The sequence below is a fragment of the Vidua chalybeata genome, chromosome 6, assembly GCF_026979565.1.
Source record: "Vidua chalybeata isolate OUT-0048 chromosome 6, bVidCha1 merged haplotype, whole genome shotgun sequence".
Lineage (NCBI taxonomy): Eukaryota > Metazoa > Chordata > Aves > Passeriformes > Viduidae > Vidua > Vidua chalybeata.
In genome coordinates, this window is record NC_071535.1 from 21,571,306 (window position 1) to 21,583,662 (window position 12,357).

Genomic DNA, 12,357 nt, shown 5'->3' on the forward strand with positions numbered 1-12,357 from the left:
GTGGGAAAGGTAGATTTTCAGTATCTGAAAAAAATAATAAAAATAATGAACTCTACTTCTTATAAATGTTTTCCATCTACACAGTAAGTAACCTCCATTAACAGAGAAGACATCTGTCTTGTAACATAACATTCCAAAGTGCTAAAAACATAAAGGTCCATTTAGGAGTTGTGGAGAATAAACCAAAAATTAGACCAGAGGTGTCTCATAGTATTTAGCTATACTGGGGGCAAGGAATTGCCTTCATCCATACGGGAAAAGAGGCCAACTGCCATGTAACTTGTCATCCCAAATCACTTCAAGGTTGAGCTCATGCTCTGGCTACACAGAAGGATGCTCAATGCTCACCTGCTCTTGAAGGAGCAAGATGAGAAAGGCACTTGAAATCCAGCCTTCTGAACATTGGCAGAGCAACAGCTGCAAAATACCAGTCAAAGAGTTGGAATTCATAGCAGGAACAGCTACAAAGGAAGGGACAGCTAGACCTCTGCTTGGAAGTACTGGAAGTTTCCAGCTGAAACCAGACACGGGAGGCACTGTCTGGACTGTTAAGTGTCTATGGTATGCACTTAGTGACTAACCACAGTCAAGAGACACGTAGGCAGCTGACTCCAACACCTCAACAGCAATTCCACTCCTCTGAATTGCACCTACTTTTTTAATAACTTCACTCCAAGGTCAAGATATATGTTTATGTGATCCAGACCCACAGCTGTCACCTATAAAAATGAAAGCCATCTCCTTAGAGAATGCTGGAAATGTCCCATGCACTTGAAGTCCTTTGGCAGTGAGAACAGAAATGTTCAACTGTTCTAGAACAATAAATCACAATGACAACACAAAGTGACATGGAACATTTTCTCTCCAAGAGAGCATTTTTATGCTTTGTACCTTTTCCTCCTATTTGTGATACAATCCACATTCAGTAATCTCAGTAAATGACCATTTTCCATGCTTGACTCAGGCTAGCTACAGAAATGAAAAGGCAGGAGCATCACAAAAAAGTGACATAAGCGAATGAGCCATTTGATGACTACTTACTAAAAGAGACCTAGGAACCTCGTGTTCCCCCCACCCTCCAGTTTGTCATTGTAATAAAGGCGAGGATACTGAGGTCATAGCACTGCACACTCAGAGGATTGATGTAAATCCCTGCAAGACATCATACACTCTCTTCATACAGGACAGCTCTCTAGCTAGTTAAAATGGGCTTCATCCTTGCTTTGGTTCCCTATGCTGTCTCATCTCCTCATTGGACTTTGCTTTGCCTCAGTGAACTTCCATTGTTCACAGCAGAACATGAAGGTTGATGAATTTATCCTCACATTACTCTCTGGAAGGCAGAGAAGTGTCAACTTCTCATCTGCAAAAGGGTGATAATTAAATGCTGAGAGAATAAATGACTCGCACAAGGTCACTTGGGAAGTATGTGGCAGAACTGAAAATTAAATGCAGATCTCCAGAGCTGCAGGTCAAGGCCCAGAACACAAAATCTTTCTGCCCTAGTGGCACAGTGAAGATCAGGTTCCCAGCATACCATAAGACCCTCTGTAGGAATGTGTCACTGCTACTGACACATCTTACATGTTGTTTATCTGTAGGAAGAATTTGATACATCTCAAAGAATCAGGTAAGTATCAAAGATTAAGCAAAGAGGAAAGCAACACTACCTGAAGAGTTATGAAAGACCTTTTCAAAATCTTGTATAAGGCAAATATGTCCCTATAGCTTTCTCTTGGGCTTACTACTAGTCCAGGCCAAAAGCTGACATCAACACCATTTTTAATGTATAGAAATCATAAAATGCAACCATGGATTTATCTTTGTAATTTAACATAAGGCTTGTTAACAGATTAAAGATTCTGGTAGTGCTACAGGTAGTGGCAATAGTTTAATAACTATTTATCTGCACCTTCACATCTTACTTGCTATGCAAACTTCTGCTAAACACACTCTTTGACTCTGCCTTCTCCTCTTTCATTTGCAGATGCTTCCAGCAGATATATGTGACCAGATTTCCTCCAATATGTGTAACAGGTTTCCTTCATAGCTCTCCCTAAAAAGCTTCTAGCTCTCAGGCTTCCAAAAGGAAATGAGGCACTGGAACACGTTGCCCAGAGAAGTTGTGCATGCCCCATGTCTGGAAGTGTTCAAGGCCAGACTGGACAGGACTTTAAGCAACCTGATTTATTGGAAGGCACCTCTGCCCATGGCAGGGGGTTGGAATGAGATGATCTTTGAGGTCCCTTCTGATCCAAATCATTCTATGATCTTAACTAGTAGGTGGGTCCTCCATCTGCTGCATTTTGAAGCTGGGAGTTACACAACATTGTCTCTGCAGGGGAAACGTAGTGGTCCTGTAAGCCATAAAGCCTCCTTAAGAAACCAGCAAGGTCTGAGGAAGATGCCTGGGAAGCAGCACAGAGCTGAGCTGTTATGGAAGTGATACTGAGTGGCAGGGCAGGGAGGTACTTCTGAAAGTACTAAGAGAGGAGCACATAAAAAAAAGTGGAGAACTGAGAGAGGAAGAAACTGGAGATCTGAACCAGCTGGATACCAGCCCTATCTTTGATTTCATAACAACCAGGCAAACCATAACAGTATTCTGTAATTCTTCAACTCCTGGTACTTCTTTTTAAGAGGTATCAGCACCACATTGGATTCTAGTGACTCTGCTCATCACTAATCCCAGGTGTTTGCCTCAGCTCTGTGATGATTCCTCCTCATGTCTAATGCATGTTGCTACACTGTTTTGGTGCTGTCTGAACTCTCTGTGAAGTCCCAGAGTGGCCTTTGTTCTTAATACGTACACAGAAGAAAGCAGATGGGTAAAGCTTAACTCTGACAATCATAATAATAATAATAGGGGTAATAATAACAAATCAGATGCATTCATCACAGTTCTGAAAAGTTGCTACTGATTTAGTAAAATTTGTGCTTGTATTCAAAAAACTCAATTACAAATTTGTGACATTAATTTCCTGCTTCACTTGGACAGCTCAGCTTTCCATATCACAGTCTAGTTTCCACATAATTCCATGGTGTTTCATCAAACAAAATATTTGGAAATAGTCTAACTATAATATTTTCTTTCAAGGCACATTTCACCATCAAAATAAGTTCATATTTGTTTTCCATTTTTTAAAAGTAATATAAATATTCATGGTCAGTAGTAGTATTTGGAGTAGAGAAAAAGATCAAATGGCTATAAATTATAGCCCAAAGGGAGTTAATAACTGCACACCATTTTTTCTAGTAAAGTACTGAGGAAAAATTTCACTGTGAACAAAAATTCTGAAATAACTGGGAGAAAATAAACAATGAAACATGTTTTTATGTTTCTCAACTTTTTTTTTTTTTTTTTTTTAAGTTTTTCTTAAGCAAAAGCATTACTCTTAAACTGGTCACTATAGCATGTCATCAAATTACACCTTTGGAATTACAAGAAGTTAGGATTATCCAAAGGCTTATTTCAACCTAAAGAACATCCCCAGACGAGACGTCCAACTGTTCCATATCAGAAGCCAACTTTACCCTCTACTCTTATGGCAATATTGCAGAGGATCCATAGACAAATCTGCTCTACTGCCAGTGAAGAGAAAATGCTGCTGCCCTGTCTTGCTCTTGCATTCACATAGGAATTTTGGTTTTAAAAACAACCCAAACAATCCAGAAAAAAACTTAAAGTCAACATCCTAAAGCCTTTCTTGCCCCATTCTTGGAGGAGGTGTATGCTGGTACACATACATAAGAATATTCTTGAACATTTTTTACTAATATCTCAGCAATACAACACTGTATCCCTATCAGGTCTATCTAACCACTGCCCACTGATTCCAACTGATTACATGAGTTTACAGTGCCTATGCAGAGATAACTTTGTAGATCTAATACTCCAGAACTGCCAATGGCCCAAAGCTGAGCAGTGGATTTGGCTGCTAGAGCCAAAGCTGCACACCCCCTTTACAGCCAATATCTCTGCTAATGAAAAAGGGAAGGCTCACCAGGCTGGCATCACTAGGAGACTCACCCCCTCCTTAACAAATATTTATGTCCTTCTTTCTCTTCCAAATCCACTGTTCTTAGCCCTGTGAGGCAAATTTCAGTAGGGCACCATGTAATAGCTATCCAAAACAAATAGAAAACGATAAACCCCATAAAATTTGAGCAGCAGCTAGATCAGGACTACTAACTTCCATTGAAGAAGAAAACTAAAATTACTTTCAGTATTAATAGGGCAACTATGGGACTAAGGACCATTGACAAGGGCTCAGGTACAGCAGATCTCTGTACACAAGCCTCAGATGACAGCTCTGGTTACCCCACTGCCAACACTACACCAGTGGATCTTACAGCCAGGGCTGACAATAAAACAGGACAACTCTCCCTCCAGGCTGCCAGTCTGTCCTCTGAGCAACACTACACACACTGTAACGGGGCAGCATAACCATTATCAGGAAGGAGCTGAGGGGCAGGGCTGAATGCAGACAAGCTGCCCGAGAGTCCTCAAGGTACTGTGCGATGCAGTGTCCTACTCAGCTCAGACAGGAGCATTCCCAAGCGTATGCAGCAGACCCAGAATGCCCTCCCACAGCAGTCTGCATGGAGACACAGATTTTGCACCCATGAATATACTTAAAATGTGATAAAAGAAGGAGCGAGATGCTGCGGGGGGGGAAATGAAGACACGTTTTCATGGAACAATAATTTGAGGGGTCCCACCGGGTCACATGCATCATTTTCAACTTGGCAACCCCAAACATGCAAGGCATTGAGCGACTAAGACACAAAATTAGACACATAAAATTATTAACTTCCAAACCCTGGGGGTTTCTCCCTTTGATGGAAACATCTCTTCCCACTGTTGCAACTTCATCATCTTTGCTTTTGAAGGAAGCAAATTTTGATGACTCCAGCGGAAGAACACTGAACCTTGGATGGGAGTCAGAGCTTTGACATCAAAGTCAGCAATGCCCCTGCAAAATGAGGTGCAACTGAGAAGCACAAGCACAGTCACAGGCCTCTTCTCTTCTCTTCTGTAATTTTGCCTTCAGCATGCTCACCCTTCCCAGAGAGCAGGGAAAGGACACAATGACAGCTTCACCACACCTTTGCTGGGACTGGCAGAGTCACACTATGTGAATGCATGATCCCTCAGACCCTGTTCTCTGCCCCACACTTCACTTTCCTTTCTCAGTTTCCACACAGGTATTTCTCAGCCCTCACCACTTTCCTGAGGGATCATCCCTCTCACTAGGCCCAGTTTGCCACCTTTTGTTTATACACACAGTCAGGTCTTCCCTCTCCAGCTTTGCTTCTAGATCTGCCACATTTAGAGAGTCACCCTGACCTACTTAGGTTCCCTGACCTAGTTATAGCAGAAATACCAATTCTAAACACTTGATAAAAAAGGGCAGTAGGAGGAGAGAAGTAATATTATTATGTTTTGAAATAAAAACAAATCCACCAGCCCAGGGCTTCTGAGTTATTTCAGCTCTGACCATTCCCCCAGGGAAGCAAGAGCAGCAGATCACTTGATATTTCAATACCAGTGGGGCCACAAACAATTCAAACCAAGACATCACCTGGAAAGATGGTCTGTAGTCTCTTGCTATCATCCAATTTTCTTTTTTTGATCCCAGCCTCATTCTGTCCAGCCTTACTCACCCCCAGCTCGTCTTGACCTCCATACAGGTATTGCACAGAAAATCTGGTTTTGCCCACTGCTCTCACCAGCCCTCCTTGACTGTGGAGCCAGGCTACAGTAGCAACCTATTAGCTCAGAACAGCATTTCTACAGCTGGGATTCATTTAGAAATCAAGCAATGCTTTGCATCTGTTTGTATCACCGCCTCAGCCCTTTTATTCTACTTCAGTTACTGTCACAGCTGTCTTCTGCAAACTGAGTTATTCACTCACCTTGCTTCTCCACCTGGCTTGGTGTTGCAGTGCTGTCACACCTTTTCTTTACCAGCTCTGGAAAGAAATGGTGTCAGCAGTGCCAGCACTGACACATAAACCCGACTAGAAATAGCAGATATTCTTCAGAACTAGACAGGAATCTCGGGGCTAGCAATGCCCATTCACTTGTGTTCTGTGTACTGTGCTCATGACTTAGCAGCCAGGAACCACTGCTCTGTGACAGCTGTGTCTGTGATTCACTTCCAGCTAGGCTTTTATTTTAGTCACAGTTAATAGATTTCCCTATAGTGTTTGTATTTTAGGAATCATATTAGCCCTTTAGTTGCTTGGATGAGTTCATTAAATCAAATCATGTCTCTTTACAGCTGACACTTGTGGTTCTGACCCACCCTGTATAGGGCCAGTGGCCTGATTGACACTAAAAGCAGCCTGCTCTGCACCCTGAGCTCACAAGGTACTCCCACCACCACTGATTCAAATCCTGCCAAATATTCCAGCAGAGGCTCTCCCTCCATTGCCAAAGTCCCATCAAAAAAATGTAGCTGAGCGCACTGTAACCCTCCCACAATTCCACCAGATATGTTTATTCAGACATGACCGAGTAGTCATTCTGCATTTATTTACTGTGATTTTGTACCTGTTTGCCAGCTTCAACATAAACCACGGTTTTTGGCTATTGATTTCCTGGGTTATGCACTAATCTGCTGAGCAAATGGCTTTGGAAATTTACCGTGGAGCCCCCAAATCCCTATGTTGTCATCAGCCACTGCCTGCTAAATGTGCACTTGTAGATACATTATACTGCAGTTTCAGCTCCTGCATTTCCTTTACACCTGATTTCTCCAATCTGTCCCTCTACCTGTTGGTTTTATACTCCTCATTGTACTGTATCTACATTTAGGTCTGGTCCTACAAAGGCAGTGCACACCCACAGTCAATTCAACCACCCTTGGTTTTGACTAAAGGCATCACTTGCTGTTAAGATCCAATTTTTGAAATTATTACAGAGATGCCTCTGCCCAAATTAAAGACCAAACAAGACCATATGCCAAAGTTAATAGTAAGGATTTTATTTAACAGTAAATGTGAGGTAGATAGATAGATAGATAGATAGATAGATAGATAGATAGATAGAAATATGAAAGGGGGAGAAGGGGAGAAAGAGAGAGAGACAGATTAAGTAAGAAGATATCACAACTCTGTGGGCCCAGTAGCATCCCGTTGGTCCTCTTGTTCAGTCTTCTCAGTGGTGAGGGTCCCACAAAACACAAGAGTTCTATGGATTAATATAGTCCAGGTATATGTGGGAACACCCCAGCACTTACCCTGTAGGGGGGGAGTTTTACACTGTCTCTTGCAACCAACTCTGGATCTGTTGCAACACTTTGGATCATGTACAGTCCTCTGGTGGAATGCCTCAGAATTGAGTCTGGGGGCACTTTGGGGGTCTTTGATGGTTTATGACACCTTTTAAATCACGACAGCTGTCTCTCATGAGTGTCCCATGTGAATGTGACCTTTCCAGAGGCAGGACAGAGAGTTTTACAACTGCACCTTGCACCCATTTGTGCCAGGGAGGATTCTCCACAAGGTCTCCTTCTTATCTGGCTTGTAGCCTCTGGTGGTGGGTGTTCAGCCCCTCTGTCTTATCCTGACCAGAGGTTGCACCATCACACACCCAAAAACTCTTCTCCCTCAGCTGAGGGAGAGTATGCAAACCTAGCCTCAGCAAATACATGGCCTCCCCTGCCAAATCTAGCCGGAGCTGATTGTCAGCACAGATGCTGAGTTTGGCTTTTCTTGTGGATGTATCTTCTTCTCCCAGCCTTGTTTACTTGTCCCATCAGGTGGCTTAACTCATGGTCCAAATTCCCATCAGAAGGCATATCTTTGGGGGTGGGCTTCAGTGATCACATATCAGTTGCTTCTTTGCAGTTTGGTACAATGGGCTAAGTTCTTCTGTGATTTAAAAAATGTTTGAGCCATTACACATTTCAGTATCTCACAGTGGCCTCTCTGCTCTTTCCCCCACACAACTTTGCTCTCCCAGCCTATATCAGCATCAGCAAACCCAGGCACAGGCCTCCACACCATTCTGATAATGCCTCTGTCCTCTGACCTGCATGTTTAGTCAGAAAAAAATTGAATTCTTCCAGCATGCAGAATTGACAAGTAGAGTCTGCAATTTCAACAAGTCTTGAATCCTGAATACACTGAGAAGGTGCCTTATGCCACAGGCAGGAACATCCTGTGTTAGCATCACCCCATTACCTCCATTTATAGACTGCCAAAAAGGGGTAAAATGACTGGAAAAGGACAAAGCTGTGCCTGCACAAAGTATGTGCAGAGGATCCTTGCCAGCTTCTCAAGACAATATAAACCCAAGGAATTAAGACAATTCCAGACATGCTAATTACATTTGCCTTTACAATTTCTGATGGGATTTTCAGATGTCTCTAAGCATTCTCTACCTGGCATGTGTCAGCCACACTTCACTGCTGCTTTTATGTTTAATATTGACAGCCATTCAGTTTAAACGCAGGTTAGGTTTGAAATCCTGTCTGTTTGCTTATCTCTGCCTTTTGATCTTGTTTGTTTCCATTTGTTATAGGGAAATCCTTCTCTCCATAAAGCCCCTTTGAATGCCTCAGCAAACATGCAAACACAGTGCTAAATGGATTAACTGGGAGGTACTGGGGTCTGAAGCTTGCGCGAATAGATGCTCCTGGATCAATCAGCTCTGCATACCAACTGATCGTCTACATTCCCCTAATGGTGTGAGATCTTTCTTTCGTGGAGTTCAGAACAGGTCTAGTGGCATGCTGGATATAACTCCATGTGATTGGAAACAAGCCATACACAATTCAGTGTGTTTAATGAGGTTCTGGTAATGAGCACTGACTGCCTAGGAGCATGGGAACAGAATAACTAAACTGAAGCTTTTGAATCTTTGCAGAAGAGACGTCTTAAAGCTGTCACAAGAAGAGGGGACTTCCTCTAACAAAAAAGATGGGTGTGAGCATAGGAAAACACAGGTGATGGTCTGTGAGCTCGAGGAGGAGCTGCAAAACACAGGAGACTCAGCCACGATTACTCATCAGATCCTAGCATTTCCTAGCTTTGACATAAGGTAAGGTTGCAGAGGAAGGATAGGAAGAAAGCAGTTACTTGTACTTTGCACAAGTAGTAGCTGATGATGTGTGTGGTCAGAACAATGTGACCTTGCATTTCAAAGGCAACCAGGATAGACATAAACCACCTTGGACTGCACCTCCAACCTTGAAAAGCCATTTTGATCATTCTTGAAGTTCTCCTTCTCCTGCATATTAATGTCTTGATGAAAAGTGACAAGCTGCCTGATGAACGAAAGCAGACGAGCAGATCCCAGGAGAGCAGAAGGAAAATGCCTGTTAACTTCCATGTTAAATTTGAGGGTAAAATCCCATCCAAAAAAGAAGAGTTCATTTCTGCCCACTCATAGAGGTATTTTGATGTCATGGGAAAAATCAGATTACTGATTTGGGGGGGTTTTCAACCAATATAATTTACTGTCAACAAAGTTCTAACTATCGATTCTGGTACTGAGACAAATAAATGAGCACACAGGGAAAGCAGTCCTAGGCTCTGCCAAGACTCTCTTCCCTACTTTCTTCTCCCCAGTCCCCTCCCCACACCTTATACGCCGCTCCTCTGACTGCCCCTGAGCGCAAGAGCACTGCAGGAGATTGGGCTCGGTGCCTGCGCCTCCTCCGAGTGCAGCTGCCGCCCCAGCCTGGCCCGGCCGGCCCGGCCCGGCCCGGCGCAGCTGCTGCTCTGCTCCAACGCGACCTTGGACTCTTCCTTGGTCTCCTCTTGCTGCTCTGACCTTGGTCCCTGAGCATGGCACTTGCCGGCCTTTCCAAAGAAAGCTGTGACGGAGGTGCCGCAGGCTGCCCGGGAGGCTCAGGGCCCGCCGGCCCCGAGGCCAAGCTCTCGTCCTGCGCGGGGCTCACACAGCGGCCGAGCCCGGCCGTGCCCTGAGCCCGCAGCACCGGGACACGCTGCCCTTCCCCTCCCGCCGCTCCGGGAAGGGAAAGCTGCCGGCTGCCCAGGGGAAGGAAGCTGCTGTCCCCCACAGAGCCCTCACAGAACTGCAAAAGCCCCGGTCCCCGCGCCCACCGCCGCGAGTGGCAGCGCCAGCGAAGTCAGGAGCTCCTGCTTTGACTGATACATACGTTTTCTGCCTATTATACATATGTATTGGTTTTCAGGGAGAAAAGCATTTTTTGCTTTTAGCACACTTAGGAGTTTAAATAAAAACAAATATATCTATATTGACTGTAGTTATTATGCTTGGTTTCATACAGAGTAAGTGGTTCAAACAAAAATAGATTGGTTGGAGTGAATGCGCATCAGTTCCAATAATAACACAGGCAGCTTCAAGAAGCATATAAGTTTCATTTAATGTGCACTGGGCTTTCAAAGAAGAGGCAGGAAACACTGGGTTAGAACAGCTTTTAGTCTACATTTTCTGTCTGAAGGCTTCTGCATTTACCAAATTTCTGAAATAGAATGGAAGTCCATAAACAAGTGGAGAGAGGCATTTGTTAGGAGGCCAGAGTGCTGTTACAGAGGGAGGAAGTGATATACAACAAAACACGACCCTGAGATAGAATTTCCCAACTACAGTATCTCTTTACAGTTATCCCCCTATGTGTGGGATTATCTCCCCACAGAATGACTGGGCTTCAAACTGGAGCAAAAAACCCCTTTGTATAGCAAAGGGTTGCAGGTTTTGAGAAAACTGCACTAGCTGAGGGCCAGTTTTCAAAGGGAAAATTAAGAACAAATATGAACAGGGAGCTTAACCATTTTCTTGGGTCTAGGCCATATCCCTCGAGAAATGCTAGACACAACTAGGAGAGGGGTGCCTTGGGCAGGATGCAGACAGGCTTTCTGCCCCTGGTGTTATGAATCCAGCAGCTACTACAGTCATAATAGCTCCACGTAAGATAAACACAAAAGGAAAAGACATCTCTTTAAGATATCAGATGTTCTTTTGAAAACATCGGGGAAACAATCTAAGAGGCAGTGATTCATTTCCAGGAATGGATGTTGATGGTGAAGGGATCAGTTAAATCCAGCACCTCTGCTTCCCAAGATTATAAGACATAGCAAAGCTGGGACTGTAATTCAAGAGTGAATATTGAAAAGTGACTTGTTCAGATCCATGTTAATTCACAAGAGACCTAAAGCAATGGATTTACACCCCAGACTCCAGTCGTGATGGAGGTGTGTGATGATCTTACCCTAGGTAGTGCAAGACATTTATCTGCGGGCCAGGAGCCATTTGGGAGGCACCAAAAAATAAGGCCATTATTTCATAGTCTTTGAGTCTATATGTTTTACCTATTTCCCTCTTCACTCTTCAGATTTCTTCTATGTCCTTCAGAAAGCTGGACACTGCTTGTGCATTGGAACCCTCTGCTTCAAGTACCCACTCACACCTGATGGTAATGAAAGATTTCTCATGGGATGAGAATCATGCTAGAGGAGAACACTCTCAATGTGCCTTTAGGATGGGCCTTTGAGGTAAAGGATGGGATCCCATCTCCCACAAAAGCTCCTGGAAGTTCCCAGCTCTGAAGCCATCTGTTTCCCATGGGACCATCTGTTCCCAGTGAGCAACACCCCAGGAGAGTGTGTTTATCAAGACTAGCAGGTTGAAGTTTGGCAGGATCTGCAAATAAGCAATAGGAGGCCTTTAAATGCAGACTTTCTATTTGCAGTATGTGAAGCCTGCATGTGTACGTTTTCTCCAACCACCCATATACCACAGGGGAAAGCATTCAAAAACAGGATCCAAAAATAGAAGAAATTGTGTGACTCACAGCATTGCCACTGGGAGTTGTATGCTCAGCACAAATCCCAGGCAAAGCAGCTTTAGGTGCCAGGCACCCTCTGCACTCAGAGCTGCAGGTGGCCCCAAAGGAAAACCAACACTGTACACATGTAACAATAGATGGTGTGCTAAAGACACCTCACTCAACAGTGCTCTTCCCTTCAGATGGGCGCTGTTCCAAAACCACACTCAGAGGGTTTGGTTCTGCTGGCTTTGTGGGTCTTTGGTGAGAAACAGCTGAGAGAACCAGCTTCCTCTGGTGTGCAAAGCACAGGCCTGGCTGCCTACACAGATTACAGCATGACACATAAATGAAGAAGTATTAACACCTCTGTCATTGGCCATGTTTCTATTTCCCTAGGATTTTCAGCTAAGAAAGTTATGCTTTACTTCTGCTTTTAAATGCATTGTGTTCAATATCACCATGGTCCTTCCACAAGATGTGCATATTTCAGAGGTCACTGAATTGGGTTTTGTCTATAGAGAAAAAAAGGTACATGAAAGTTACCAAACTTTTTCTGGGTAATATCCAGTTTCTTGTTGGATAAACAGCA